Source organism: Anolis carolinensis, chromosome 5 (genome assembly GCF_035594765.1).
Source record: "Anolis carolinensis isolate JA03-04 chromosome 5, rAnoCar3.1.pri, whole genome shotgun sequence".
Lineage (NCBI taxonomy): Eukaryota > Metazoa > Chordata > Lepidosauria > Squamata > Dactyloidae > Anolis > Anolis carolinensis.
In genome coordinates, this window is record NC_085845.1 from 200,026,704 (window position 1) to 200,052,792 (window position 26,089).

Below are 26,089 nucleotides of genomic sequence, written 5' to 3' on the forward strand. Positions count from 1 at the left end.
AACTGCATGGGAATTCCACACACAATGACCAAGTACCGTAGCACTTTCCCCCATTTAGATTTGTAATTACAGAGCCTGGTGAGAATGCCTGAAATTTTGTCACAGTGGCACAGTGCCTTGCAGCATAACTCTGCTTGCCCAGCAGACTTCCTAGTTGTTTGCCATGTCAGTATGGCACTGTTTGAGGATCAGGACATTTGTAGGGAGATCAAGATGCTTGTTTATAAAGCTATTGTCCTTCCAACCCTGTTATACGCCTGTGAAATGTGGACTGTCACGCTCAACTTCTGGAACAATTCCATCAGGATTCCTCTGGAAAATCCTGCAAGTCTCTTAGGAAGACAGGTGGACAAATGTCTATATTCTGGAAGAAGCAAAGACCACCAGCATTGAAGCAATGCTTCTCCGGCATCAGCTTTGCTGGACTGCCAGGTCACCATCTCCCAAGGCTGTTACTATGCTCTCAAGTCAAGAATGGAAAAATGGAATGTTAGTAGACAGCAAAAGAGATTTAAAGATGGGCTTAAAGCTAACCTTAAAAACTGTGGCATTAACCCAAAAACTGGGAAGCCCTTAAGCATTCTAACTGGAGGTCAGTTGTTACCAACAGTGCTATGGAATTTGAAGAGGCACGAATGGAGAGCGAAAGGGCAAAATGTGCCAAGAAGAAGGCGCCTCAAGTTACCCCTTGTTGGGACCGCCTTCCATCTGGAAATCAATGTTCTCACTGTAAAAGAACGTGCATATTTAGAATAGGTCTCCACAATCACCTACAGACTCTGTGCCAAGACCTTACACTTGGAAGGCAATCATACCTGGCCATGAGTGATAGCCTGTGATGATGGCATCTTATATACCCAGTGATCTGTCTTAGAGGAACTCTGATTACTGCCATCTGCATGTGATGCTCATATTGCTCTTGCTACCATGTGCTTTCAGTGCCCATCCTACCTGTGGCACCCCATCCTATGGCTTTCTTGGTGAAATTCATTCAAACAAGATTTGCGATTGCCTTCTTCTAAGTGTCAGAGAGTGTGACTTCCCAAATCTCAGCAAGCCAACACTTTGCTAGTATGCTTTCCTTGCCTACATTTCATAAGTTACTTTACCTCTCCACATGGTTGCTGTATTCTTTTGAGGGAATTATGGCTTGAAGAGAGACTGTTCTTTTTCTGTATTCTAATTTTGGGTGAACATTTCGCAATGTACTGGGCTTCATGGTCCGTAATAACAGTTTTACCATTGTCCTTTGTATCATTGTCTTTGTATCAGCACCTATATTTACCTTACACGAATAGGACTGAAGATTTCAGTGTGTTGTGGTCTGGGTTGTTAGTTCATGGTGCATCGTAACCCACTGTGCCCAGTGAGTTTTTTCCAGGGGACACAGATCCTTTGTGAGTTTATTTTCCTCTGAAACAAGGTAAATCACTTACTCTGCTTTCCTTGGTTTCTGATTATAAACCTCTTCATGCATCTACTTATCCTACATCTCTTGTGACAAATCCCATGCCAATGAGCATGCAGTTAGGCCTCCTAAAGCCCACTTGCCTACTTCAACAGGGCCATCCCTATTGCCTATTTTGGTAGCCAATACTCCCACCTCCAGCTTCAACTCAGTTATAAGAGATTATAGAATCATAGAATCATAGAATTGGAAGAGAACTCATGGGCCATCCAGTCCAACCCCCTGCCAAGAAGCAGGAATAGTGCATTTCTTCTCATCACTTGCTTTTGTAACATGGACTGCATCCAGAGCCACTGTGTCCTTTCAGATGTGCAAAGTGCCATATCCTTCTTTGTTTGCCCATCAAGACCTGAACTTTAAATCTTGAATAGGTTTATGAACGTTTCAGTATCTATGTCTTTCGGGCTGTGTGGCCATGTTCCAGAAGTATTCTCTCCTGACGTTTTGCCCACATCTATGGCAGGCATCCTCAGAGGTTGTGAGGTATGGATCCATACCTCACAACCTCTGAGGATGCCTGCCATAGATGTGGGCGAAACGTCAGGAGAGAATACTTCTGGAACATGGTCACACAGCCCGAAAGACATACAACAACCCTGTGATCCCAGCCATGAAAGCCTTTGACAACACGTTTCAGTATCTGTTGTACACTAGAAAAAAGCCAGTGTTTTTTAGGAATTCTCTAAATAAGTGTGTTGATTTCCCTGGGTTAATATCACTGCATTACTTACTACACTGTAAATTAGATCTTGAAAGTGACTATTGAGATACCATTAAGAAGGGAAACTTTTATTATGTCGTGGACCTGGAAAGAGGGAAAAGCTTGTAATGTTTTAAGTGAAGTAGATAGGGAAAATAATAAAAATACAGCATTGGGAAAGTAAGGTACTGAGGGAAGGGAGGGTGGGAAAAGAAGAGAGATGGTATCTTCTGGACTTATAAGGCTCCTGGCCTCATGTTGTCGAAGGCTTTAATGGCTGGGATCACAGGGTTGTTGTATGTTTTCTGGGCTGTATGGCAGTGTTCCAGAAGTATTCTCTCCTGATGTTTTGCTCACATCTATGGCAGGCATCCTCAGAGGTTATGAGGTGAGGAGGTGAGGATGCCTGCCATAGATGTGGGCAAAACGTCAGGAGAGAATACTTCTGGAACATGGCCATACAGCCCAAAAAACATACAACAACCCTGTTCCTGACCTCCATTAGAATGGACTTTACATCAGGCAAGGCATCAGACCACCATGATTTCAGTCTGGAAGAAACTGATGACCTGTCAGGATGTAGAAAAGAAATTATTCTTTCTGTTACTGCTTGTAGCTACTACTGTACAGCAATGGAGCTTTTACAAGTGGTAGAAATCATTCTTCCTTTGGTAGTGACTTCACCCCCATTTGCCATGGGAGGGAGAGAGACAATCCTCCATCTTTGGGTTAATGAGGGACTCCTGGTCCTTGCATCTGCTTATTAATTCCCATCTTTATTGCGTGAATGGCAGTCACATTGACTGGCAGATAAGGCAACCTTCTTGGGCAAGGCGAGAAAAAGAAAGGCACCAAGTGGTAGTAATTGAAAAGTGAGTGCCCCACACTTCCTGCCGGCCCCTTGAACAGAGGCGGAGATTGATTAGTGTCTCCTTTCTCTTCATTAAGAAAAGAGGAGAAATCATGTCTAACCATGAGGTTCTGCACTAAGAAAACGAGCCCCTGTAAGCGGTTGCCATGGCTGTTTGGGTGTAATTGTTTCATTAGTCATGTAATAGTCTTGCAGGCAGCTTCCCCTTTCATGTCATATCTACGTTCTGATCCTCCTCCAAGTCGGCAGAGTAAGGAGCAGGCAGGGAAGTTCTTTTCAAAATCCATCCATCTCTCCCGCCCTTCTTTTATCCATTTTTTAATGCAAGCAGAGCGCGTGTGGGGAGGAGGGAAGTATGGGGAATGAGTTGCTTAAGAAGACAACAGGATTCATTCACCAGCTTGGCAAAACGAAGGGGGCCTTTTTAATATTCTAGAGCTAAATTAGACAGCAGATCCAGCATGGGCCTCAGGCTTTGACATGTGTTTTATAATGACAGTTAATTAGATGTTGTCTACCGCAATCATAGGCTGTCATTTCTGATACACATCTGGGAAACCGAAGGACAGGAGAGTCTCCCTTCTTCTCTCTCCCTGGCCCATCCCCATTGGTTTCCCCTCCTTGAAATTAAATCACTTTGGCAGAATTAACAATGAAAACATGGAGTGTTAGTTTGACAATTAATCTAGATTCCCTTTTGCCTGCCTGCCAGCCACTGGGAATCCTTTTAATCAATTTCTTCATTGCAAGGACACTGTGAACTCTCTGGGATCAAAGCACCTTACCTCCTCTTTCAAGAGTATTAGCCCATTTCCTCGCCCACCGCCCTCCCAACTTACTCCGTGGGTCTGTTACTCATTATGGGGTTGTAAGAAGAAGGGCTGTCAAGTTTCACAAATCTTCTCATTTGAACTCTTGCTGCTCGACATTTGTGGGCCCAGGAAGGCATTACTGGCAAGGATTTGGATCAGACCCTTGGAACAAGGAAACAATTTTGCTGTCAGTCCTGCTAGTGGGGATCTTGGAAGATCGTAATTTCCTGTGAACGTTTGCTTGTGTTCCTTTGCTAAGAGGAAGAGGGATTGTCCTCTCGTTGTGACCTTTACAGTGTAATGGCAGCAAATGAAGCCTCCACGCTTTCCTTTTCTCTTCAGGCTGTGGCTAGTCCTGCGGACTTGTTGTGCTTACTGATCCTTACATGAATAGGACTGAAGATTTGTTGTGCTTTCTAGGTTTTAGAACATTTGAGAATAGGAACAGATGGCTCAAGTTTTCAAGGCATTTGTCTCCTAACTCTTGATGTACAGCATATTCACCTAAGCACTCCAGGTGGGATATAGACCAAGATCATATTTTATTTTTAGAAAGACTTGCAGACTTATCAAGAAAGGGTTTGCTGGTAGAGAAAAGCTTTTTTCAACAATTGAACTGAAACATTATGTTAGGTTTTACAATGTATTGAGTCATGCACTTCTAATGGGCTTCTATTGGGAATGCTGATTGATTGTATATGGGGAATCATTTGGGGAATGTGTTTGGGCCTACTCCAGGTGATTGTCAATGATGCAATCCTGAGTTTGGGTTGGGTCAATTAGTTGGTAACCAATCAAGGATTACTATGTGTAATTGTATTGTATATAAGGAACCATGTTCAGTGTATTTTCCCCCTTTCCCCCTTTTTTTGTTGTGAAGTCTATATGCAATTAAACCCGTCTACTAGGACAAGATACTATGCTCTGTGGTGAGTCTGTAATATCATCTAGACTAGGGGAAAGTCAGTAGTAAAAACTGACAATGGCCGGGCATGTGCTCAAGTGTCTACTGTGGAAGCAGACTGGAAGACTGAAAGTACTGAGCAGGTGTAAGCTACTGGAAGGCGCTGAGACTCTGCAAGTATAAAGTTAAATCTTAACACATTAGTACATCTCTTTGCAACACAATCTAATCAGTAAATTCAGATGTATATTATAGGACTGTTCCCTAAGACAGCCTGGTGGGCACAAATCAGGCAAAATCGCCTTTTGGGGCATTGAGGGTTAATTTAGAGTGATATAGATTTGTCTTTGAGTCTCCTTCGGGAGAGATAAAGTGGGGTATAAATAAATATAATAACAATAATAAAACTAATAATGATGATCTAGATGTCAACATGCTAAAATATTCCATATACATACCTACCAACTCATTCCAACCCCTGTGATTTCAAAAGGGGTGTTTCCTGTTAACTTTGCAAGCCCTTTCCTCCTCTAGCAAAATAGGCAGTTGAGGAACACGCACATATAAATATATAAAACTAGGGTGACCGTGATGCCTATTTTATAAAGGGCAGTCCTTTCCTGGAAGGAATTTCAGAGTAGAATGTTCTTTTTCAAGATCGGTCCAATGAATGTTTAACTTTTTAAAGCATCTTTTATTGTGGATGCGTACATACATACAGTAGAGTCTCACTTATCCAAGCCTCTGGATAATCCAAGCCATTTTTGTAGTCAATGTTTTCAATATATCGTGATATTTTGGTGCTAAATTCGTAAATACAGTAATTACAATATAACATTGCTGCGTATTGAACTGCTTTTCTGTCAAATTTGTTGTATAACATGATGTTTTGGTGCTTAATTTGTAAAATCATAACCTAATTTGATGTTTAATAGGCTTCTCCTTAATCCCTCCTTATTATCCAAGATATTCACTTATCCAAGCTTCTGCTGGCCCGTTTAGCTTTGATAAGTGAGACTCTACTGTATATATATATATATATATATACACACACACACACACACACACACATACACACACACACACACACACACACACAGAAACATAATCTTTAATATTCCACAATCAAAATACAAGTATTTTTCCCCAGTCCCACCACCTCCCCATTCTCACCCATGAATCCCCCCACACTTGACTTCTCTTTACGTAATATGAAGGTACAGGAGTACTGTTAAATATTTATACCTCAGTATGATCAAGCATGTAATCATTTCCCTTGATTTCACCAGCTATTCTATTGTCACTCAGAAACTTATTAATCTTATACATGAATGTTTAGCTTAAAGGAAAGGAAATAATACAAACCAGGCAAGAGTCTTGGATTTACCTTTCAACATGTAGTATCTGAGTAATGGGCTAAGGAGGGGCATCAGTCACTTTGTCAGGATCCTATTGGGTCTGCTAGTGGCATATTCAACCCAACATACATGACAGTGATGGTAAAATTGACATGGGAGGAAAGGAGAAAGCAGACTGCTTTGTCCTGTAAGCAAGACTCCCAGGAGAGCAGTGTCTGTAAGGCAAAGAGCTACAGGGTAGACAGACCAATCCCAATTACAGTAGAGTCTCACTTATCCAACCCTCGCTTATCCAACATTCTGGATTATCCAACGCATTTTTGGAGTCAATGTTTTCAATATATCGTGATATTTTGGTGCTAAATTCGTAAATACAGTAATTACTACACAGCATTACTGCATATTGAACTACTTTTTCTGCCAAATTTGTTGTCTAACATGATGTTTTGGTGCTTCATTTGTAAAATCATAACCTAATTTGATGTTTAATAGGCTTTTCCTTAATGCCTCCTTATTATCCAACATATTCGCTTATCCAACATTCTGCCGGCCCGTTTATGTTGGATAAGTGAGACTCTACTGTATTCCCAGGTAGTCCAGCAAGATGAAGAGAGAATCAGGAGCAAAATCTTTAGCCTGTCCTGAGGTCATGATACCAATTTATTTATTTATTTACCCTATTTATATCCCGCCTTTCTCTTCCCTGAAAAAGACTCAAGGCGGCTTATATATGGCAATTGTTCAATGCCCTAAACACATACAGAACATAAGGTTAAAATAAACTGAATTAATGTGTTGTCGAAGGCTTTCATGGCCAGGATCACAGGGTTGTTGTATGTCTTTCGGGCTGTGTGGCCATGTTCCAGAAGCATTCTCTCCTGACGTTTCGCCCACATCTATGGCAGGCATCCTCAGAGGTTGTGAGGTATGGAGAAAACTGAATTAAAATTAATACATATTAAACATTTAAAAACATTACATTCAATATTGAAACCATGCCATCCAGAAATCGTAGTCTTAAGGCCGTTCCGTAGTCATTGCGCATATTCAAAATCTATTATTGCACTGTGCTGTTCTTGGAAAGCCTCATCTTAGAGCCAGGTTTTACTTTCCTTCTGAAGCTTAAGAGGGAGAGGGCTGATCTAATGTCACTGGGGAGGAAGTTCCACAGCCGAGGGGCCACCACTGAGAAGGCCCTGTCTCTCGTCTCCGCCAGTCACGCTTGTGAAGCAGGCGGGACCGAGGGCAGGACCTCCCTAGGCAATCTTAATTTCTGAGGTGGTTCATAAGGGGAGATACGTTCGGACAGGTAAACTGGGCCAGAACTGTGTTTAGGGCTTTATAGACTAAAACCAGCACTTTGAATTGTGCTCGGTAGCAGACTGGCAGCCAGTGGGGCTGGCTCAACCAAGCCAGTAGTCCAGGCAAAACTAAGACACTGAGAAGTTCATATTAGTCCAAAGGTCAATGTCACTGGAAGAAACTCAAAGATAAAATGGTTGCCAGCAACAAAGATTCCAGAGAGCTGTGCGGGTGATTTATAGGCAACTGCCCCTGGATGCCCAAAGCATGATTACACAGGAAGTGGGTTCTAGGAAACTTCTCATCTCTTTCATGAACCTCAAATGATGGGGATGTATTCTTAGTATGTGCCACATCTTGTGATGAGAGAGTCCAGCTCCTTGGATTTGAGAAATTGCCATTTATTTGGAGTCATAGCTATAGCAATCTCACTCTTCTGTAACCAGTTTTTTATACTCCAGGGGTTGAGTTACGGCAGGCTTGGCCATTCAGGACCTTTTCACACTATATAGTGTTAGTGTTGTGATTCCATTTTAATTTCCTTGGGGACTTCCTGGGATTTAGAGTTTGGGAGCAACTATTTAGAATTCTTAGCCAAAGTATTCTAGTTCTCTACCAAACTACAGTAGGACTTGTAAGAAGTGTACTCCAGGAGGCAATTTATCTGAGACAACATTGCTGTATTTGTTCTCTTGATAGACTCTAGAAATAGGTTGGTCAACTGCTCTAGCCTATTGCCAAGTCCCTGAAACTAATTGCCGCAAAATTAACATAATGATTTTAAAATAATAAAGAATATCTGAAAGAAATAAAGGATGGCTGACATGCATGCACCTTCTACTTTAGTCAGTGGTGTCATGGAAATGGAGGGTCACTTCCCACTTCACCTTCTTTGGAGCAGTCTTTCCAGCATGTTCTTCAACATCCCTGAATATCCTTTTCTGCTGTGGTGTGGACAGCAATGCCCAATCAGCCCGGAAGCCATCTACATCCAAATGGCAATCTGTGCATTAATCCATAGCAATTGTACTGCACTAGTTCTCCCTCTTTTCTTTTCTTTTCTTTTCTTTTCTTTTCTTTTCTTTTCTTTTCTTTTCTTGCAAAAGCAAGAAACTGTCTTGATTTCGCAAACAGATGAATTACACTATTTCAAAATGGTATTCATTTATTTATTTTAATTGGCACCTCCTCTGAGTCTCAGTGAGGTCAAGAAAAAGCCTGTCATGTAAATGTCAGCCAACATCTGGGAGGCTTTTTGTGTTCTTGTTCTGCTGGCAATCTCATAAAGACAATGGGCATAAAGAGCCTGGCATCGGGAAACCCATCCATATGGCACTCCGAAACACACAGTGTGTGCCAGTCCCCTGTGACTGTTCATGCTTGATGGCACCAGCGTGACAGGCACATAAGCAGAGACCCCTCCTGCCCATTTTATTCCCATTGCAACTGACCAGAGCCCTCTGAGAAACTCACAGGCAGGCATCAGGGCAACACCAGTGACTGGAGACCTATACAACTATATCATTTTGACTGCTATGGCTAAATTCTATGAAATCCTGAGGTTTGTACTTTATGAAGTATTCCACAGTATGGAATCATGGAAGGTAAAGTGGACTCATGGTGCCGTAATTATATTATTTGAAAGGCTTTGGGACTCAATGACATAATGTCATAAAATACAGACTCATGGAGGTGTGAGGGACACAAAGATCTAATCTAATCTAATCCCCTGCCATATAGGAATGCACAGCTAAAGAAGTCCAAAAGGTTGTCCCTCTAAACTTTATTAAAGGATTTCCAAAGTAAAGAGTCCACTGTTTCTGAGACAATCTCTTCCACTGTTGAATAGCTGTCACTGTCAAACAGCTCTTCCTAGTGTTAAAGGAGAATCTCTTTTCTTGTAATTTGATTCCATTTGTTTGTGTTTATTTATTATTATTTTTTCCAGCATTTATATCCTGCCCTTCTCACCCGGGGGAACTCAGGGCAGCGGTGTTGTAATTTCTGGAGCAGCAGAAAACCATCTTGCTTCATCTTCTTCCTGATATCCCTTCAAATATAAGGAGAATTATAGAATCATCGGTATCAGATGTACTGTTTACAGATTTCAGGTTCTGAAAGCATTTTTAAAAAACAGTGTTATTAATTTACTCGTAACACCAACACAAAATGATGAATGCAACTCAAAAAGATGGCCACTCCTGCTGTTGAAGACCTTCATATTCATCCCCTGAACCAGCAGTTTGCCAGTACCCCACAGCATCCAGCCTACTCTTCATCACATGACGGACTGATTAAGGGTCACCACGCTATCACCGAGTTAGGACCAATATAGCTTCTACTCCACTGCACTTCTTAAGTTCTTGTTCCTTAATAGGAACCCCACCAGGAATATCTGATATGTTAAGGCTCTTCATTTAGAGCACCAAACCTCTTTCATCTTGGGAGTCTCACCACTTCCATCTCTGCAGGTGACACCAGCTGTTGGTATGCCAGCCCCAGCTTGCACAGAATTCCTGTGATCTTGCACATGTGCACCTCAGGGGCCTTCTAGTTGCCCAACACAAACCTAACAAATGACAGCTTCCTGTGTAATGGCTTCATCAGATCCCTTTATTAGGCTGTAATGTAGGGTTTTTTCTTCTTCTTCTGTCAGAGTCACTTCTGCTTTATTTAAATAAAATACTAACAATATTCTGCTCCTAATTTATCCCCATCTGGGCTACTTTGGAGACTTATAAGGAGATTGTTACAGCATTAATTATGATTTCACGGCAAGGGCCGTGTTTGTCTGTGGGGCTGATGAGATTGTATCCTCCCACTGTGCTTCCGAACAAGGCAACTACATACGTGTCTGTGAAGTCTCCTTCTGCTTTCAGAAGATTTGGAATAATGGAAGGGTGATGAAGCAATCAAGCCCAATCCTATTAACCCATCCCTGCAAGTGTAATTCACGCATCACAGGGCATCGTCAATGGAAAATTACCTTGGGAGTTTACATTTCCATTCCAAAGTTACACTATAAGATTATTGTTTTTGTGTCTCCTGAAGTGGCTACAGGCTATGTTTATTTCTGTGACTGTGTCTTCCTTTTACAGGCACTGTAAAAAATGTCTCTCCACTTAGCATTTTTTTCGACATGCGGGCAAATGTTTAAATCCAAATATTCGAATTCTCCAGCCTGGAAAAACGAGCATGTTAAAATGCTCCCCTCCCCACCTGACTGCATTGCACCTAGGATGAACTTTGTATTATATGCAGCATTGCCTCTCAGGTAAAACCTTTTCAAAAGTCAGTTTGATTGGGTAGCTCTATGAAAACAGCCACGTGCAGCTTATGAGAAGATCAGCAGCACTTATTGTGTGATGGCGATAAGGGCAAAGGAGCTGCAGTGGGGATTTGTTTTTCATTACTGTGGCGCATTGAGGGCATGCCCTTGTTCCAGCTAAGAGCACATAAGCCACCCAAAGTGTTCTTGGGTTATACCACTGGCAACTTCATGGGAGAGATCATGTAGCAGGGCGTCTCGAGAGAGAGAGAGAGAGAGAGAGAGAGAGAGAGAGAGAGAGAGAGAGAGAGAGAGAGAGAGAGAACATTTCCTGAAGATAACATCTACCATCCTGTTGGTATCACACACATTTGTAGGTGTACTTTTTGGGCATGAAACAACAGCAATATTAAGTTCATGATTGCGGATGTGGAGTTCCACAAAACTAACTGCAGTAGAATCATAGAATCATAGAATCGTAGAGTTGGAAGAGACTTCACGAGCCATCCAGTCCAACCCCCTGCAAGAAGCAGGAAAATCTCATTCAAAGCACCCCCGACAGATGGCCATCCAGAGTCTCATCCAAGCTAAACGGGCCGGCAGAAGCTTGGATAAGCGAATATCTTGGATAATGAGGGATTAAGGAAAAGCCTATTAAACATCAAATTAGGTTATGATTTTACAAATTAAGCACCAAAACTTCATGTTTTACAACAAATTTGACAGAAAAAAGCAGTTCAATATGCAGTAATGTTATGTTGTAATTACTGTATTTATGAATTTAGCACCAAATATCACGAAATATTGAAAACATTGATTACAAAAATGGCTTGGATAATCCAGAAACTTGGATAAGCGAGGCTTGGATAAGTGAGACTCTACTGTATTTCAGTTTTATTTGTCCCAGCTAGAGTAGAGTTGGATTTGCCAATAACTGAATCTAGAAACAATTGATGTGTCTTCCCCATTGCACAACAGGACAATAAATGGGAACACTACAGATAAATAACTATTTATTTATTTATTTATTTCCATCATTTCTACCCTGCCCTTCTCACCTGAGGGGATTCAGGGCAGCTTACAAAACTGGCAATTAATGCCAATACACCATAGTACAAAAAGTAAAACATTAAAACAGTTATAATATACAATATACAAAGTTTAAACAGTGCAAAATACTTATGCCGTTCGTCCATCAAACCTTGTACAAAAACCGTATTCCAGACCAAGTCGAAGCCAGTAGGGACTTCCATAATCCCATTATTCAGTAGAAGGATGGTATAGCACAACCACAGTGCAGCTACATGCATATAGATCTACGGTATGTTACGCAACCATGTCCTCGGATCTTGGCCATTACCTCAGGGTAGAGGAGATGGCCTCTTGGAGGTCTTTTATTCTTTGGATCACCATAAATTGAAGCTGACTTGTTATCGCGCAACAATAAAGATGTGAGAAGAAGCTCGGGCACAATCCTTCCTCCGTCATAAGGGAAAGTAGAAGGGGGAGCACTGGGTCACATGAGGCTCACACACCCATAGCCCAAAAAGTCCTCCATTATAAAATGGCCCAGAAACAATTTTGCCATCTTTACTAACAGGAAGCCATGAGGACTAAATTATGGCTGTTATATTTTAGCACATCATGAGACAACGTCATTCACTGGAAAAGGAAGATAAAATTCAGTAAAGTGGAAGGCAGTACAAAAAGAGAGTGGCTATCTTACAGGTGGATTGATTCAAAGATGCCATAGTCCTGAGTTTGTAAAACCTGAGCAAGACCATTGATGACCAAAACTCTTAGAGATTTCCCATTCTTAGAATCACCATAAGACAACATTGACTCAACATAAACAACAGCAAATTGAATCATGCAATATTTCTACAAACAGGATACCTTCATAGGAAAAGTGCAGCTTTCTTCTTGTGGGCAGTATTTTATCTTTCCAAAGGTCTTCATTCTTCTTTTGTCAAGATGTAGATGTTTGAAATTACTGAAAGCAGCTTTAAGTTGTATAGGAAGATGAACGTCCTGATCATTTCATGAACATGTAGCTCATGGATTCTGAGAAAAGACCAGTCTGTGAAGGAGAAATGTGCTGTGTCATTGTGTTGCCATAGGGCTGGGCGATGGAGTAGACCCTTGTCCATAAAAATACCAATATTGAGAGGTTGGAAGGGACTGAGATGTGTGAGCATATGTGCGTTTGGCTTTTTCTTCATATTTCTGAGGGTATTGCTTCTCCCCTTCCTAAACTGAAGACCAAGATACCTGAAAATATCTAGAGCGTTATTTCCTTCAGTTTAGTGCCATCTTTTTTCTGCAACACAGATCAGTTTTGAATACTGTTCATCATCATCCTCATTGGTGATCTGAGTATGATTGCCTTCCAAGTGTAAAGTCTTGGTGATGGATCCATAGGTGACTATAGAGACCTGTTCTGGATTAACTATGCAATTGGATGTGAACTTCTCTCTGTGACGACTATGTGTTGATCATGTGTGCATTATCTCCACGCATAAAACAAATTCATGCACAGGCGTCTTATCAATGTCCTCACTGCAAAAGAAGTTGCGTATCCAGTACTGTTTCTAAGATTTGGAGCATGGCCCCAGGGGAAAAGACAGAAACTTTAGCTGCCTGGTTTAACTTTCCATTCACAGTCTTCTCCACAACCCCTCCCTGCCTTTCCCCCCAGAGTCAGGCCCGAGCAATATGGCATCCTTTGCGTTCTCCATCTGGAGAGCTGTGAGCACCGGCTGGCTCCCACCATACTTTCAGCTTTCTTCCCTTTGAGTCTGTAATTAACACAACATTGTTGAGCTTGAAATGTGCCTGTAGTAAAAGTCAGGAGAGGAAAACCTTGCGCTAAATGGGGGGAACGCTTCCTTGGTGTTAAAACGAACCCAGGTCACTGAACCATTTAGAGCCACATGTTAAACCTGTTGAAAGTGATAGCATGGTGTGGGACTTGATGGCCCATGAAGCCCCTTCCAACTCTGTGATTCTAAGAAGATTGGTTACCAGACAAGTCAACACTTTAGAGAATCTTTAACGAATGTTAGACTAAATAAATGCTAGTAAAACTGAGTATCGGAATGATTGTGATCTATAGAAATAAAAGAGCATGCCTGTGTTTTTATCTGTCTGCCTGTGGCAGCCAGAACTCATTGGAACACCATGCTAAGTGCTTTAAAATTTGACAGATTTTTTTTTTGCTGTCTAAGTTCAATACTAAGTTTCAAGTCAAGTTTCATATAGGGTGCTTGATGGAAGGAGAAAAGGTGGGTAGACAGACCTTATAGTAAATCATGGTAGTGTTTTTGCTTCTAGTCCAAGGACCTTATCAGATGATATAAGAGCATTTCCAGTGGAACTCCATGGGGCCCGTGTCTAATTTTCCTGGGTTTTAAAAATGGGCAGAAAAATGGAGAAGACTCTCTGAAGTACTGCTGATAAGATTCCTAAAGGAAAAGAAAAGCAAGAAGCTGAAAACATGAAGCCCCATGTTTCCCCTGTGGAGAATTACGTCTAAATTTCTGCAGCACTGAATATACTTCATCTGGTAAAACAAAAGTGTTGTTTCAATGTTTTATTAAGGTATTTCCATGGCTATACTTATACTGATCTTGTAGAGTAGTAAAGGTAAAGGTTTTCCCCTGACATTAAGACTAGTTGTGTCCGACTCTGGGAGTTGGTGCTCATCTCCACTTCTAAGCCAAAGAGCTGGCGTTGTCCATAGACATCTCCAAGGTCATGTGGCCACTGGCATGACTGCATGAAGCATTGTTACCTTACCACCAGAGCAGTACCTATTGATCTACTCGCATTTGCATGTTTTTGAACTGCTAGGTTGGCATAAGCTGGGGCTAACAGCGGGAGCTCAACCGCTCCCCATATTCAAACTGCCGACCTTTCAGTCAGTAAGTTCAGCAGCTCAGCTGTTTAATCTGCTATGCCACAGGGGACTCTAAAAATATAGAATGTTTCATGAATTTGCGTGTCATCCTTGTGCAGAGGCCATGCTAATCTTCTCTGTATCGTTCCAGTTTTAGTATATGTGCTGCTGGTGAGCATATATTTATATAGTAAGCTAGCATTATTATCTCCATGTTGCAGATTGGCTTGAGAGCAATGGTCAAAACAGCTTCAGACCACTTAGTTTTGCAATTGAAGTGAGATATGATCTGGAGGTTTCAAGTATATTAAGATACTGGTAGACAGGAGTTGTCAGTGTACTGTAGGATTCCCATGGACATAGTTATATATTTATGTCACTCCATATGTTTGTATAGATTCAAGAGCCACAAGGGATGTTTTCAATTCCTGGATTACATTCTGAAAAGTTGCAGGCTCAAGACATTGTTGGTTTTACAACCTTGATCCGTATCTTGTCAGTCCCACTATAGCTTGCTAGATTTCTTACCCATTCTATAGTTTTTTTCCTGTCTGTGGCTTTTCGGTTGATGTTGGGCTCCAGTTCCCATTGCTCTGAGCCAGAGAGATGATGGAAGTCGTAGTTCAACAACATCTAAATGCTCGTGAATCCTCCTTCCCCATTATATGGATAAAATCCTCCCTCAGTTGCATTGCCTGAGCAAAGAAAGCTATACAAGGAAAGATGTATCATTGGTATCATTTGATTCTGCAAATTGTTTTGTTGTTCTAAATCGTGTTCTCATCATTCAACTGGGAAAATATGACCACAAAGGAAACCCTCGTTCTGCCTCCTTATTCATAACTTGGTCTACAATAAAAGATCAGAAACTCTTCTCTTGCAATCCCTTGGTTGACACTTGTCAAAATATTTAGTAGTCTTGCCTGGAAAATGTCTTTGTTGTGAGAGGTGTTTGTTGAACCAAGGATTAGCATCCCAAATTGTGCCATAAAGAAGATGCTATTTCCTATTCCTAGCAAGGCCAGTAGGGAAATACTGTCACATCAAAGATCCATCTGGTGCAACATCTTGCTTTCATCAGCCTTAAGTCATGTTGACAGCCCCTTCCCTTTTATTTCCTTTGGTCACATTTCTTTTCCATTACTGTCCTTTGGTTAAACACAAGGCAAATAATTATCACTTCACCACCACTATTCCTCTGGTTCTGATAAGACTTCAATCATAGCTCTTCCATTTCAACAAGGAATAGGGATATAGCTGAACATTAAGAAAACAAAAAATAATGGCTCCAGACAACTTTATATTGCTTTAAAATGAATGAGGAAGACTTTACAATAGGTAAAAATTTGGCTATCCCTTAGCTTAGTTGTTAATCAAAATGGACAACAAACAAGGTTCTGTAGGTTTGTTCTTAAGTTGCATTTTTATGTGAGTAGATTTCATCTCATTTTCTGTTTCTATGATAATTGGCTTGTTGTGGAAACAAGGATTTGCGATAAAGCTTCATTTGAGACACCTTTTCCCCATGATAACTCTTCCAGGAGTGAATTTCCCTTCTTAGGGATAGATTTCTCTCCATTCCTGTTGTCTTACCTCTAGAATCATAGAATCATAGAATCGTAGAGTTGGAAGAGACCTCACGGGCCATCCAGTCCAACCCCCTGCAAGAAGCAGGAAAATCTCAGATGTTTGTAAATTGGGAATTGCCTGTAGTCAAGAAATTAGGTTAGCTACTACTACTACTACTACTACTACTACTACTAATAATAATAATAATAATAATAATAATAATTTATTATTACTTATAACCCGCCTCCATCTTCCCAAACAAACCTGGGGCAGCTTACATGGGGACAAAGCCCAGAGAACAAGAGTCAAACATACAATTAAAACATAATATAAAATACAAAATTAAATTGCATAACAAAAGCAGTAATTAAAAGCATCTTAAAATGCGTCACAACATCAACATCACAGGACGAAAGTGGGACTGTTCAAATTGCATGAGAAGGGCAGACTCGTGCAAAGTGTGGATGATAGGACCAGAAGTGGGATAAAGTGCTGAAACTGAATGAAAGCAAGTTAGGACTGTATGGTGATAGTGCAAGCTGATTTAGTCAAAGGCACATTAAAGCACCAATGTTTTCAAGTCTTTACAAAATGTGTGCAGGGGGCCACTGCCGAGAAGACCCTCTCCCTAGTCCCCACCAACTGCGTTTGTGAAGGTGGCGGGAACGAAAGAAGGGCCTCCCCAGCAGATCTTAGAGCCCGCATTGGTTTGTAGGGAGATATATAATCACGAAGATAAGCAGGACCTGAACCATTTAGGGCTTTTTAGGTCATTACCTGCACTTTGATTTGGGAACGGAAACTTATCAGCAACCAGTGGAGCTGCTTCAGGAGAGGCATAATATGCTCCCTGTAACTAACTCCTGTTAACAACCTGGCTGCCGACCTTTACACAATTGCATTTTCTGGTCCATCTTCAAAGGCAGCCCCGTGTAGAGTGCATTGCAGTAGTCCAATCTTGATGTAACCAATGTGTGGACCACCATGGCCAAGTCCGACTTCTCGAGGTACGGTCGCAGCTGGTGCACAAGTTTTAACTGTGCAAAAGTCCTACCGGCCACCGCCAACACCTGAGCATCAAGTATCACTGCTGAGCCCAGGAGGACCCTCAGACTGCGGACCTGTGTCTTCAACGGGAGTGTAACCCCATTGATCATAAGTTCCCACCCTATACCCTGATTCACCAAATTACTGATCTGTCTTGTTAGGATTAAGCTTCAGCTTGTTAGCCCTCATCCAGCCCATCACATCAGCCAGGCACTGGTCCAGGACCCGGGGGGCTTCCTTGGAGTTTGGTGGAAAAGAGTAGTAGAGTTGAGTGGAATGAACCAGATCAGATCCTTAAGTGTAATGGGATATCATTGAATCCCAAAGTCAGGATTATCCAAGTTCTGCAGATACCATGGACTTCAAAAAAAGAGAAAAGCCTAAATGAATGTGTCCTAACATAGAGCAAGTCAAGCCAGAACTGTCCCAAGAGGACAACATGAGGATTTCATACATTGGCCATATCATGCAATAACATCGCATATTTAAAAAGTGGGAGGCAATGGGAAAAAAGAAAGACTGCATTGTAGGCGAAGTGACTGAACCAAGAAAACCATGGTTCTCCTAACAAGGATTTTGATAGCAGTTACTTGGGGGTCTCTCATCTGTAGAGTTGCTATAAGTTGAAGCTGACTTGATGGCAGTTAACAACAACAACACAAAGAAGCTTAATTTGCTAGATATGTCTTTTGTTTGGGCACTCAACTTTGTTGATGCTCTTCTTTGGGCTCCGCTGGACAAAAACCTTGTTCATTAATAGCTGGGCACAGCTGTTTGCCTTCAATGGATTTACCCTCTCCCTTTAAAGTGCAATATTGCTCAGTGCCATTGAGCCACATTTCTTTGCCAACCCAATAATGAGCCTGATTAAGGTTCAAATGATACTTGGCTTAGATATGGTTTAGCATAAAATGAAAGGTGGACCTTGCATTTGGCAAATTCATATATGCTGCCTTTTTTTCCCTACGATTCTAAACATCTAGTTGAACTTTTACACATCTCTATTAAAGGGTTGGAAAATAAAGTATTCACTATGGTGGAAACCTGAATAACTAGGAGAAAAACAGAGCCCTAACATGTGTGGACTCTCAACCATTTCACCAACTTCTCCCCAAAGAGGAAAAATCATATAAAGTGATTTTTCCTTCTTTGTAGATATATCTCGGCTCAATCACCTAACTTTTTAAACATAACTTAAAAGGTCTGGTTCATTATTAAGATAAAGGATTTTCACATCTGAAAGGAAAGCATGCTGACGCCATACATAAATAAATAAAATTAACAGCAACAATTCCCAAGATGAGCACATGAACCATCTGACTTCTGATTCTCACGACAACTTTTGACAAGGTAAAGCCACCAGATGGTACCTGTTCCCCATTACTGTTCCAGGCTAAACTTTTATCTGGGAGGTATGTTTGTCTTTTGTTACCAAATCTTACAGAAATATTAGAGGGATGGCTTTCAATGAGAAAACGTACAGTTTTTGATACCTAAATATAACATTATGTTCTTTCCAACTTTAAATATCCTCATAGTATTGTGATGCTCGAATAGAGCCGAATTCCATTCTTTATCAGCCTAAGCCCTATTGCACTGTATACTGCAGATATTCTTCTTCCACTTGCACCTTTACCGCTGTCCCATTGCCAAAACGGCTATTTAGACACACTTTTCCAACTATACAGAAGAAGGGAAAGTAGGAATTAGTTGGGTACAAAAATACTTTGCTTCTTTATCAGAGACTTTATTAACAGATATGCTTGATCTGATTTCGCTTTTGACCTATTTTTAGCCATTTGGAAGAGATTTAAGAACAGTGGGAGATGATTGTAGCAACGCTGCTCCGTGATTTTGAATGATAATTGGGCAAAAAGATCTGTGGCGGCTCCTTTATGGACTTCCAGGGAGCTGCAGTAAGAGGTTAAAGGGCTGCGTGCATCCTCCTCACCACCTTTTGCCCACCTACGTTTTGAGAGAATATAAATTAGGACAGTTAGATATGAATGTGAGCTTCACTTTGAGGTTTTTTTTTGTTGGGGGGTGGGGTTAGAGGGATTGCTTTATAATATTTTGCCAAACAACTAGGGTTTTCTTTCCAAATCTGTTTTGCTATTTTACTCACCTTCCAATACACATGTTCTACCTTGTCAGTGTCCTTCTTAAACTCTGGTGCCCAAAACTGGAAACAACAATCCAGATGAGTTATCTCTAGTGCCATATACAGTTCGCCTCTCTGATGCTTTGAGACACTCTTTTCAACATTTAGCCCTCCACATCCACTGGGGTTAGGTGCACAGGACCCTTTGTGATTTTTTTTTTTACCTGAGAGAACATCTTTCTAGGAATTTCTAGATCCTCCAGCTCGTGTGGTCAACAGTGTGAACATAGAATCTAAGGGTTCCTAGACATGTGTTCTAAATTAGAATTGTCCATAGAATCTAGAACTTCCTAGAGATGTCCGCTCTCTAGAAATCTCTAGATCCTCCAGTTTGACCATTTTAATCAAATCTGTGAATACTCAAATCTACGAAAAAACAAACCAATAAACATGGAGATCCAACTGTATGCGAGTAAGCTGAATTACCCAGGCAACCTTCATTCTTCACCCCAGAGATGTGTCTGTGCGCTAAGCGGGGGCCACAGAGGACATTAGATCTCAATTATAATCCTGTTGGTATGCGGGGCTCCACTGATGCATGCACCCTCCGGCACTTGCCCTCTGGAGCTTTCCAATGCCTAACACCTGATTACATTGATTCCTGCCCCCCCCCCTTCGCTGTGCATAAGCGGCTAATCAGTCAGCTGAACGATAATGAAAGATCTCGCCATCTGTCTGCTTTATTTAATGGAGTGTCAGCACATCCCAAATAGGAAATAATTGGATTGACAGACACACAGTCAGTTATTAGGCTGTTTGTTATCTGATTAGAAAAAGAGGGGGAGGGGTGAGATGAAGGGGAAGAGGGGGACCAGCCGCCAGGGGAGCGGAGGATGGAGATTGACTTCATCTGATCATGTCTGACATTCAATGCATGGGTGGTCTGCCAGGGAGGTACGTGCCATTGGGAAGCTCCTGGCCAGTGGTCAGTTTGCCTGGAGTTGGCATTTCTTCTAAATGCACAGTTGCATTCCATGCCATTTGCAGTGGGCTATAATTAAAGGTTAATTGCATTAAGATGGGCCCCATTCATAAAGTTGTTGCTGGGCCTGACGTGTTAAAATGGAGCCCTTCAAAAAGATAAATTGTTTAGGGTTTCTTTCTTCTTTCTCCCTGCAAGAAGCTATTTGAATGTTCTGACAACAAAATTTCATTGGTTAATAAAACTGAACTTGCCAAATTGGAACTATGCCATGTGTATGGGAAGTCTTACGCACAGGAAAGTTTTTCGTCACTTCTGCTTCCACTTCCAAAAATCCCTTTCTAGAATACATACAAAAGCAACCTTAGGATGTCTGTCCTCCCCAATATTTTATATCTGTAACTTATTGAATGGAGATGTTGTGTATTACAGGAATGACGTTCAGGAGTAGCCATGTTGGCTATGTAGGAAAATCCACAATCCATCAAAAAAGTGTATTCCAGTTACCTTCAACATTAATTTAGTTCTATAGTTCCCATACTTTGTCCTGTGGGTGTTTTGGACTTCAGTTCCCAGAAGCTTGGTCAACAGTTGAGAATGTTGGAAGCTGAAGTCCACGATGTCTGAAAATTTAGTTAATATGATTGTCAGATAAATTAAATTGTCTGGATTATTGTTAGTTATAAGCATTTTGTCATCACTTTTATCATATTACAGCAATGATAATCACTATCCTGAATAAACAATGTTATGGGGTGTGGGAATTTGTAATTTAAGACACATTAGTCAAAGTGGTTGAGGAAATGATTATTTTTTATTATTTCACTCAATGCTGTTTTATAGTTGCATAGGAAACAGTGTTTTCAGCACAGGTAACTTCATGTTTGAATACTGGAGAAAAACTGTGCAAAACATTCAGTCATTATTACTCTTCCAAAAAGGGTTTCCAGACTGTTGGGAAAGCCATTTTCCAATTGAGAAATGGGAATGAATTGAGAATATTCTTTGAATGCGTATTGAGCGGTTCCTGTTAGTGATGTCTGTTGACAAGAATACACCTAGAGGTAAGAGCTGTTCAATGCTCTCGTTTTTATTTTCTTTGTTTCTCTACCATTGGTGTTGGGTCTTCCGTTTCATCTTTGGTGCCTCCACATTGAAGCACATCTGCTACCCAAGGGATTCAGTGATGGTGCAGATGGTGATTTATTTCTAGACTGGGAAGGGAGGCAGCAATGGAAACTGTGCTGCATGGGAAATACCCAGGCTGGACCTTGCTCCCATTTGCAAGGCACTGATTTGACTCTGCAGGCTCCATTACTTCTGTAATGAAGCTGCCTCCAACCCTACTTTCAAAGAGTCTTAAGAGGAATGCTGCTTAAATGGAAGCCATTTGTGCCAGCACCTGGGCCACAGCTTATTAATGACAGTTTCCTCTGGTAGGAGAAGTGGACCGAAAACTAGCTTTACCAAGAGCCAATTCCTTCTGTTTTATGAAGTCCTTTCATCCTTCAGTGCCCGTGCTTGACTCTCATTAAGGCTAATGGAAATGGATTGAGTGTACGGACAGGGGAATTGTTCTGTCTGGTGATAATGCTGGGTAGGGGAGATGTAGAATTGGGCTGCAGGTAAGTGAGCTAGTGGGACTGGAATATTTAGTAGACCAATGAGGTGCCACGCTAAAAGCTTGAGGCCTGGTTCAGGCCAAGAAAATAATAACCATTTTTGAGCATTTTGTGATTACAATCTGTTCATTTTTCTTTTGGATTGAGGAAGTAGACCTCCTTACTGGCCAAGAATGGCCTTGCGGCTCTTAACAAAGACTGACAACAAGCCTTTTTTCACAGCTTGGGTAAGCCAATTGCCACTCACTCGTCTTCTTCGATTAGATATACAATTGGGTGACCTTCCATTATCTTGGCCAATTTGCACCATTGTACACATTCTAGTAAGTGTTATTACCAGTTTCGAAACATCTGATATGCTTACTGTAAGAACGTAAGAGTACTGAATCAGATCAACGTGCAATCTTCTTCAGCATTTAGTTTCCCGCAGTGGCAACCAGATATTTATTTATTTAGATGCCTTAGACAACAATGTCTGCGGTTAATGTTTTGAACTTTGCACATCTCCCTCTTTCCTCCACAGCCCTATCTTTCTTTCCCCCCCTTATCTCTTAGACTGTGATCTATTCTGTTCCAAAACTAATTCTCACAGAAGGGCTTTCTATATTTTATCATCATACGGAGCTCAGCAGAATTCTAAGCATTTAGCAAACACGATAATGCCTTACTTTCACTTGCCAGATTCAACAATCTTCTTTAGCAGCCGCAATGGATATATAGGTTTAGGATGCATGATACAGGATGCCTGCCAAATGTTTTATTTCGTTGTTAATTGCCATCAAGTCAACTTTGAATTGATGGCTCTGTGATTGAAAGACCTCCAAGTCACCTTCTTATCCACAGCTTTGCTCAAGTCTTGCAAGACCATGACCTTTTACTCCTCGGTTGAGTCTATCGACCCATTTTCCTCTTCTCCTACTACCTTCTTCTACCTCCTCAAACATTAGTGTTTTTTCCAGGAAGTTATTTGCCTGAACAGTGAAATTTGAGCAAATTCAGGGGTTCTTTCTTGCGAAAAACATTTGAGAAATTTAAAAGGCATTCCAAAAAATTTCAAAAAATTGCAATTTCCCAGGATGGCGCACAGCTGGGCAGAGTATCATTTCAATTTGTGTTTAGATTGCTTATACTCAGGATGTAAAGAGTAATATAATCAGAGTTGAAAGGAACCACAAGGACTATCAAGGCCCACACCTGTCATGAAGAAATAAATACCAAAAGCACTCCTAAGGGTGTCCATCCAACCTTTGTACAAAGATCCCCAAGGCAGTCAATTCCATATCTGTAATTTCACTTATCCATGCTCCAAAAAACAGTTCCTTTTGGAAATGTTTGTTGGCCTCCCTGGACCCTCAATTGCTATTCTGTGGTGTTTAAGTGCCCCAAGTGTAGTCAAACCATAGAGTTTGGTGTTATCCATGGTTTCGGGTATCCACAGGTATCTTGGAACAGATATGGGGATCACACTGTACAGTTGGCTTCCACATCTGTGGGTTTCAATTTTGCAATTTTATTATTTGTGGATATGATCACTAGGTTCTCTCTTGGAATCTCTTGATACGTCTGTCCAGATTGATTGTCTGGTAAACCATTGGCAAAGGTTGCCCATAGAATTGTGTCGGAGGACCTAGAAATCCTTAGGTAGATCTTCTTTCAGGTGAAAACGGAAAGGAATTGATTTATTCATAATTTTTACTTTCAGTGGGGGGGGGGGGGGGTCTTGTGCCCCTCACCCCAGTGAAATGATGAAAAAGGTACAAACCACCCTTCAAATGCCTCTGATTTTGAGAAATATATGCTACAAGGCAGCAACTGCTGTATTTTAGCTATGCAATTTGTGCAATTTAGGCAATTTGCTCAAAAAGTGTCTTTGCAAATGCGAAAACTCTCTTCACGCTGGCAGAAAATGGCTTACTCTTTTCTCAGGCAGAAAGAATTTTCCACAGTTTCTCATTCCCACCTGAAAGAATGAAACAAGTGAGGACTGAGGTTCATAAAGTACAGCGTCTTTCACTGGGTGGATTATCCTTCATTTGAAAACCACCAGTCTTTCTTTTCTGTCAAAGATTAGCCAGTATTCAGTACATTTCAGGAAACAAACCGTGTATTGCAGCCCCATTCAAATCTAACATATTTTAGCACGTTGAGTTCTTTGTATATTATGGGATTCAAACCTGCCTTGCTCTGCACGGGATTATGTCTTTTCTTGTCTTGCTTGCCATTTTTAAAATAGCACTATGACAGTTTGTATCTTTAAAAACCTCAATGAGCCAAAGCACTTGAGGTTTGTTACCACTCAGTTTAGCTAAAATTGCAATCGCATGTTGCTCCCCAGAGTCCATTTAGTTTTTATGTTCTATGATGGTTTATTGTTGTTAATAATGTGACGCTCAGCCTTCCCCTGGTCAAAGAGACTTTTTTGAAAAGATGGATGAATTCTACTATATGAGCTGTCTTGGTGCATTACAATTGCCAAAAGAATTCTCCTTAAAACCGAATCCGCTCAAGTCCTTTGCTGAAGTCTTCCCAAAATTGGTAGCTTTCATATTACGCCAGTCTTGAAATGCTTCCGCCGTCCCCAAGGCCTCTTCAGACTGTCCTAGTCTCCCCACTTTCTCCATTTCCTCCCAACCTCTGCTTCTCTCCTTTTTGAGAACACTTCAGAAAGGCACTGCTAACCAAGCATGAAATGTGCATTTAAGAAACAACAAAGAAATAGCAGGTGAAACAAGAAAACTAGGCAAACAAGAGGAAAATGTTAAATCCTGAATGCAAAAATGACTCAACAGGACTTCCCCCTCAGTTTTTTTTAAAATGCATCTTCACACTGGAGACACAACATGGCCTCAAGGAAGATTCATCCTTTGAAAATTAGAATACCTAAATGTAATTATTAATCCATCATTTGGCAATTGTAGTAACTTACAATGCGTCAAGACAGCCCTTGTAGTAGCATTCATTAGAAGTCTTGATTTACCAAATTCTCATTGCATGGCCTCTAACTGCCCCAATTTGGCAGAGACACCATTGATTTGCCCTCTCTTTTCCCACTTTTTCATCTGTTTTTAAGATATCCAATTTCCTTTTTCTTCCTTCTCCCATTTTTCCTCAGTTTGCTTCAGTTACAACAAACTAAATTCAAAATGGAGAATTAGCACAGTGAGGAGGAGAGGAGCGAGAAGGATCATGCCCTTCCCAATAGACTCAGACAATAGCAAACGGCTTCCATCTCTCTCAGCTTGTCTATTCTTCCTCATTAATCACTTTTGCCGTCTTGACCACACTCAGGTGTTGCCTTGACACAGGTGTCCTGGTTTTCATCTTTGAAATTTTAGAGAATTTCCCATTGATTCAGTGGGGTCTATGGAACTAGCTAGTTTGTAAAACTGACTATATGTTTTAAGCCAAAAAGAAATTATTGGAAATAACGTGAAGAGAAAGCCATATAAATATTTAAGTGGTAACATTGCATCCAGTGCTTAAATTAATCAGCTTCACCTGGTTTGAAAGAAAGATTGTCAGCAAATATATTACAAAATCTAACACGATCATCATTGTGAACCCCAGATCTCTCTCTCTCTCTCTCTCTCGGCTTCTGCTCCCCATTTCATAGCCATTGTAAACCTTACTGTGGACCAGCTAGCATACCTCTGGATGGATGTAAAAGAGGCAGTGGCTCTTTGTCAGGAAATCCATGTGGTATTGTATTGGTTTAGATCTACATCCTGAGTGGCCTTCACGAACATGCTATGTTTTGCCCTGGCTGCCTCATAGATTGGTTGTGAAGTCAGAGTAGGTCAGGGGTAAGCCACTCTTGGAGATTAGGTGGCTTTTGACAGGCACTCTCTCTGAAAATATTCATTTTGGTCTTCCAGATGCCTTGTGGAAATGTGAGGCCAATTTTGCCATGTTTTCAGATCTCTTTTGGCCTTTTGTTGCCCAGGAGAGATCTTTTCCCATCAAGAATAAATCCAGAAATCACCTTCTGTATCATTTCCTATTGGGGGGAAATGCAGAATTTCCCACCATACCCCCTAAGGGCATTTGGGGCCAAAAATGGGGAGCCTAGCTCTTCACAAAAATAGCCCTAGTTGGCCACACTACAATACAGAAAGGAGAACCCCTAGATTCAGTATCTTAGGAAGTCAAAAAAGGTTTGGATGTCCCCATAATGCCTGGATGAGCAG

The 26,089-nt window shown here is 41.1% G+C and overlaps 1 protein-coding gene and 1 non-coding gene across 3 annotated transcripts in view; one reads left to right on the forward strand and one right to left on the reverse strand.

The window, feature by feature from the left end:
* The window catches only part of exoc4 (exocyst complex component 4), a 474,612-nt gene that overhangs the window by 362,047 nt on the left and 86,476 nt on the right, over positions 1–26,089 (forward strand). The window lies entirely within an intron of this gene.
* LOC134299812 (U6 spliceosomal RNA) lies at positions 14,656–14,760 on the reverse strand. The gene has a single exon (XR_010007056.1). It is a non-coding gene; the product is annotated as a U6 spliceosomal RNA (small nuclear RNA).